The sequence below is a fragment of the Amphibalanus amphitrite genome, unplaced genomic scaffold (genome assembly GCF_019059575.1).
Source record: "Amphibalanus amphitrite isolate SeventyFive unplaced genomic scaffold, NRLGWU_Aamphi_draft 001979F_arrow, whole genome shotgun sequence".
Classification (NCBI taxonomy): Eukaryota; Metazoa; Arthropoda; class Thecostraca; order Balanomorpha; family Balanidae; genus Amphibalanus; species Amphibalanus amphitrite.
In genome coordinates, this window is record NW_024883472.1 from 5,986 (window position 1) to 12,598 (window position 6,613).

Here is a 6,613-nt window from a genome sequence, read left to right on the forward strand (position 1 = left end):
GAGTTTCGATAGTAGGGCACCGATAGGTAGGAAGTTGGAGAGCAGCAGGAGGGCGCCAATGGATAGAAGGGCAGCGATCAACAGGAGGGCACCAATAGGTAGGAGGGCCCCGATCAACAATCAACAGGAGGGCGCCACCAGGTAAGAGGGTGGCGAGGAACAGGAGAGCACCAATAGGAGGGTGGCGATCAACAAGAGGTCGCCAATAGGTGGGAGGGCGGTCATCAACTGGAAGTCGTTAATGAGCGGAAGGGTGACGATTAAAATGGGGGTGGCAATGGTGAGGAGGGCGCCTTTGCTCAAGAGGATGACACGAACAGGAGGGCGTCTGTGCGGAGGGCGCTGGTCAACAGGCAGGTACCAGTGGATAGGAGGGCGGTGATCAACAGGAGGGTGCCAGTGGTTAGGAGGGCGGCGATCAACACGAGGGCGCCAATAAGAGAAGGGCCCCGATTAACATTCAACAGGAAGGACTAGGGAACCAATAGGTAGGAGGGCGGCACTGAACAATAGGGTGCCAAAAAGGAGAAAGGCGGCCTTGAAAATTTCACATGAGGGGGCAATAGGTAGGAGAGCGCCAATAATTATGAGGACGCCGATCAGCAGAAGGGCGGCAATATGTAGCAGGGTGGCGACCTACAGGAGGGCGCCTTCGGGTGAGAGGGCGCTTATTTACGGGACAGCGGCTTACATAGGCGACCACCGTTACGCTTAGAGAGCTACAGCCTACAAATGTGGTTGGAGGGCGCCCGAGGGAGCCCTCCAACCGTATTTGGAGGGCGTATTTGGAATGGGCGTCCTCCGAGGGCGCCCTCCATCCGTATTTTCCCTGTAAACACATTCGCGATTGGAGGGCGCCCTCCAGTCGCGATTGTTTTTCGATTCGATTATATCACAATTGCATTTGCGATTGGAGGGCGCCTTCGGCGCCCTCCAATCGCAAAGGGCGCCTTCGGCGCCCAAGGGGGGGCATGGCCCAGTGGCCCCCCCCCCTGCCTACGCCCCTGGTAGCGTTGACGCTACTACATAGTATCACACAACATTAATTCAATATCAAAAATTGGTTGAATCCAGATTAATTGTCAACATTGAGGATCAACCGTTTTTCGACATCGATCCAGCATTTATTTCACGTTGAATTTACGTTGTATTTGGTTGACAGGAGATTGATAGGTATGCAATATTGTGATACAACATCAAAACAATGTTGTATGCCGATCACTTTGTATCGCGTTGTATGTATCACTTTATGCCGATTAGTTACTTTCGACGGCAGGGGTCCCTTCAATCAATATATTACCATTGTAACATGTGAATATCCACCTTGTTACAGGAACGCAAAAAGGATGCGAGGATCGCGACATCACCACTCGAGATTCGTAGATCGATGGACGGAGCGGCAGCCGCGACGCGACGACGTGTGTCGTAATGTGACGGGATGTGACCCGGAAATGGCTGTGTATTTATCCCAGAAATACATTTATTCCGAATATTGACTTTGTCGGTAACGCGGGAACTCGTGGGTGGCTTTTCAGCATTCCTGGTCAACCGGCTCAAGATGCCCGAGTCGGAGCTGAGAGACGTGATCAGGCGCAAGATCAACGATGAAAATAGCGCGGCCCTTAAGCCCAAAAAGAGGGCTGAGCAAGGCCAGTGAGGGCGCTATGACCGCCGGAGTGCCCGGGCGCCCTACCCCCCACCCCCCCTCACAGCTGGAACGGAGGAATCTGTGCCCACTGCCCGTGTGTTAATGTAAATACGTGCAAGATGTATAGAAAGCTCTTTGTATTCGTAACTGGTTAATACAGTTTTCAACAGCGGCTCAGCACAATAACAAGATGCGGAATACTTATAGAATGGCGAGTGTGGTGCCCTGTACGAGATCCTTTACGATACCCTGTACGACACCGTGCACGGTATCCTGTACGACACCGTGCACGGTATCATGTACGACACCGTGCACGGTACCCTGTACGACACCGTGCACGGTACCCTGTACGACACCGTGCACGGTACCCTGTACGACACCGTGCACGGTATCATGTACGACACCGTGCACGGCACCCTGTACGACACCGTGCACGGCACCCTGTACGAAACCGTGCACGGCACCCTGTACGACACCGTGTACGACACCGTGTACGGTACCCTGTTCGACACCGTGCACGATACCATGCACGACACCGTGCACGGTACCCTGTACGATACCCTGTAGGAACCCTGGTAACAATTTCGTCAAAAATCCTGTAGGGTCAACCATACAGGGCTACCCTGTAAGATTTTTTCACTAGGGAAGGCTTAAGTTATACCATCTGTAAATGCGTAGGGGAGAGTGGGGTAATTTGGCCGCTTTTTTACAAAACGATGTAACTTAGAATCGGCAGCACATTTCTGCATTTTCTCAACGCTGACAGGTGTGGCATACAGTTTACTTTCTTGGACAGTAAACTTGAAATGATAGAGTAACTACTTATATTGAAATTGTGACGTATTACAAAGGTCTGCAAAGCGGCCAAATTGCCCCACTAGCAGGGTTATTTGGCCGGGAGTGTGGGGCAATTTGGCCGGTGCTATAGTTTGAGGCCATGATTTTTGTTATAGGCGAGTCAGCTTCACATTCAGCAATGACGCGTGTCCTACGACGCATTTGAAGCATTCTGGAGGTTGACTCAGCCGTCACAGGGGTCGAAAATAGTCAAAATAGCGGCTCTAGATGCGATGCCAGTTTTTTTACGAATAGGTTTTGAAGTAATCAAGCTGGGCCATAACTAAAAGTACCATCGTAATTCTCTCGTCATTCCGCATCGAAACATGTATGTGTTGATCTCGAGAGGTCAAGGTCAAAGGTTGACTTCAGGTCACGTTACTTCAGGTCGCTTGACCTCAAGGTTACGTGAGTTCAAGGTCATCATGAATATCATTCGGTTCGCCTTGACGAGCTGAGCACAATGACACCATTTGCGCGGCTGTATCTTTTTCTGTAAGTACATATTTATTAGCAAAAAAGCGTTAGGTAACTTTTGATGACGTCACATGCCCTTACAGCTGTCCAATAGGAAATATGCATCAAGGTAGTCAAAGTTGGTCATGAATTATGTCCTTTATGGTATAATTGACCATGACAACTCGGCCGTCCCAGCATAGTGACTCTGAGCGCACCGGCCAAGTTGCCCCGCTAGCCCCGGCCAAATAACCCCACATTGCCATTCTGAAAATTTTTGTCTATAAAGTCGTCATGGCTGTACAGAACTATAGATGAAATTGTTCTTGGAACCGCTGAACACCCTCAAAAATGGCGCTATAATGTTGGAATTCGTTTACAGCCCAAATACTACATGTGATACAAATTTTTAAACGGAAGTAAAAGTTACCATTTTCTAACGAAATTCACCTTTTATTAATTTTGAATAAAACTAAGAGGGGGAAAATTTTGACATTTGTTCTCAAGTTAGTTCTGCCGATGACAAATGAATAGAGACTAAAAATATTTCATTCACTTTTATCAGCTTTCGTACAGATGGGGGCGGCCAATTTACACCACCGGCCAAATTACCCCACTCTCCCCTAGCTTTTATTTGTAGCCGCATTTGCATGTTGATGAAAAAGTGTGTGTAGCTAGGTGGTTGACGGCTGACGCTATTGTTATATTTTTTTTTTGTTACTTACCGACTGTTTTTTTACAGCGAACTCAAGTTTATTCGAGTGGTTCTGTTGCTTTGTTATGACTTTTGATCATAAATGATATGTTATGGAGATCATAATGCAGATAATAAATGAATGAATGAATGAATGAATTTCTTTTATTGGGCGGTGCTACAAACAAAACCCTGCCCCGAGTGAGGATCGAACTCACGACCTTGAGATTATGAGACTCACGCGCTGCCTACTGCGCCATCGAGGCCTGAGAAGAGTGTAAATGGAGGTACATTTTATCATTATATTCCTGTATATTCCTCTTACTCTCTTCCCCTCTCTCTCTCTCCCACTCTCTTTCTCCCTCTCTCTCTCCCTCCCACTCTCTCTCCCTCTTTCACTCTTTGTTTCTTTGCCATCTCCGTTCTATGAGCTGCAGCCCTAAAGCGAACGGCAGCTCACAGGTCTCTGTAGACTGTCCCGCAAGGCTCCGTTGTGTTCCGGCACAGTATATCATACAGTGCTACTTCAAAGTGCAAACCACACTATAGGCGCTAGTCTGAAATGAAAAGAAACACATGGGCCCTGTTTCACCGGTGATAGCAGCACGCTGCTATCAAATTGCGCGAGCTGACGTAATGTGATGACGTCATACTGCTGACGTAAGGGGCAATTCTGGCGCACGATTGCCGCAATATTGTTTTACGTCATCAGCTAAATGTTCGAAGTTAATGTCAAAATTTTTCCTAAACCCAACTTCTTTTAAATACATCATATTGAAAAAATATATATCAAAAATATATATACTATCATGACTGCGTAAACTCTTACTTTTAGGCTCATACGTCACTTAATGCCGCCGCCAAGGTCGCGGCAATCGTGCGCCGGAACTACCCATTACGACAACAGTATGGCGTCACGACATGACGTCAGCTCGCGAAACGTCATAGCAGCTTGCTGCTATCACCAGTGAAACAGGGCCATGGTAAACATGACACATCCCACAATATAGTGAAATTTCCTATGGCATAGTCTCGAATTCACTATAGTAAAATGTGCACTCAACAGCTTTTAGGCCCCCGTTGCCCGCGCCACTATCACCAAGCGTTCGCCTCAGTTGGCTGTCAGCGGCCGAAACCACTCGCGTCGGCTCGTTTGTAGGGTAGGACGGCCCCTAAAAAACGCACCGACGGAGTGATAACGACGAGGTATATGGTCGGGATTAAGGATATGCAGGTTTGACGAATCTCGAAGTCGCATCTATTAAATAGGTGAGGGTGGGTGGGAAACTTCTCGCCCACTCTCTGCTCCACTCGCCGTCCGTCGCAGTCGACGACTGCCGTTCGCGCCTCTCGGCTCTGCTGCCAGCGGCGCGCCCGTTCCTACACTCCCCTTCGCACCACCCCTAGTCAGGGTCTGCTCCGCGTCTGTCGGCGGGGTGATTTATCTGTCTCCGACCCCCGTCTCCCTTTGCTCCGGTCACGTTCAGTGGCGCCCGGGCAGGGTCCTAACCTTCCATAGCCGCGTCGCCGCTATGAGTTGATTAGGCCCCCGTTGCCCGCGCCACTATCACCAAGCGTTCGCCTCAGTTGGCTGTCAGCGGCCGAAACCACTCGCGTCGGCTCGTTTGTAGGGTAGGACGGCCCCTAAAAAACCAGTTTAGTGAGACTAATTTTTAAAAGCTTGACACCGAAAATAGGTACCGACTGAGCTCTGTTTCTGCGATCAATGGCGTTGCTCAGAAAATATTCTCAAAATGTGTGATCTGTTTTGAATCGGGGACATTAGCCCGAAACTGATCTCTGAGACCAAAAATGGAGAAACTGTTTTCTCAGTGTGTGCGGATTGTTCGTTCGGTCTCGTCTGCCACCGCTGAGCCCAGTGTTTCAGACATTGGACGAACGAAGTTCATAGTCTGTCGATAGCTAGATGCCTGTCGAGTTGCAGAGCAGCCGATGCATGACGCAGACCGGGTGTGTATGTGTGTGTGTGTGGGGGGGGGGGTGCGTGTGTGTGTGTGTGTGCGTGTGTGTTAAGCGCAAAGTGGCCGAGGCGTCGGCAGCGGACCAGGTGTGTAGTGAAGACAGAGTGGCCGAGGCGTCGGCAGCGGACCAGGTGTGTAGTGAAGACAGAGTAGCCGAGGCGTCGGCAGCGGACCAGGTGTGTAGTGTAAACAGAGTAGCCGAGGCGTCGGCGCCGGACCGGATGTATGCGTATGTCGATGCAGAAATACGGAGGCGGCCACTTAGAAAATACTTGAGACCTTTTTACAAAGAGACTCCTTGAGTGCTAAACCGAGCCTCCAAGGTGACTGGCTGAGATGTGTTTCTGCGGCAGCGTATGTCCATCAAGTTGCGTTCGGAAGCGCTTCTCGAAATGCGTGGTCTGTTTTGACAAGGGGCATTATCCTAAAGCTGGTCTCTGAGGCAAAAAAAAAGAGATGCTGTTTTCCAGTCCCGGCGAAGAAAAAAAAAAGAATGTCGAGTTGCAGAGCAGCCGAGGCGTCGGCGGCGAACCTGTTGTATATGTATCTACGTATGTATGTATGTATGTATGTATGTATGTATGTATGTATGTATGTATGTATGTATTCACGTCATAGGGCACATCCCCGTAATTGAGGCTTTCCTGTACCCTGGAGTCGTTAATATAAAACAGACGATCAGTTGGGTCAGCATACACATACATACACATGCACACACGTGCACCCACATGCACACATCTAACCAACCCCCCACGTTGCCTCGTCCACAAGTGCTGCTTTATCTCGCTATTGAAGCGGCTCCCAGGCAGGTTTCGTGTCACGCTTAGCAAGATGTTATATGCGATGACAATAGCGTGTCTGAACTACGCCTGCCAGACTCCAATCGAATCGCCGGCGTGACTAAATGGTCTGCGTTCCGTGTTGTACGGTACGGCGGTGAACATCTCCACGAGTGACCAGGTCGCCGGCGATCGACTCAGGCTCTGATGTCACTAA

The 6,613-nt window shown here is 49.5% G+C and overlaps 1 non-coding gene across 1 annotated transcript; it reads right to left on the reverse strand.

Moving 5' to 3' along the window:
• Positions 1 to 3,828: 3,828 nt before the first annotated feature.
• Positions 3,829 to 3,901, reverse strand: Trnam-cau. The gene has a single exon. It is a non-coding gene; the product is annotated as a tRNA-Met (tRNA).
• Between the last annotated feature and the right edge of the window lie 2,712 nt (positions 3,902 to 6,613).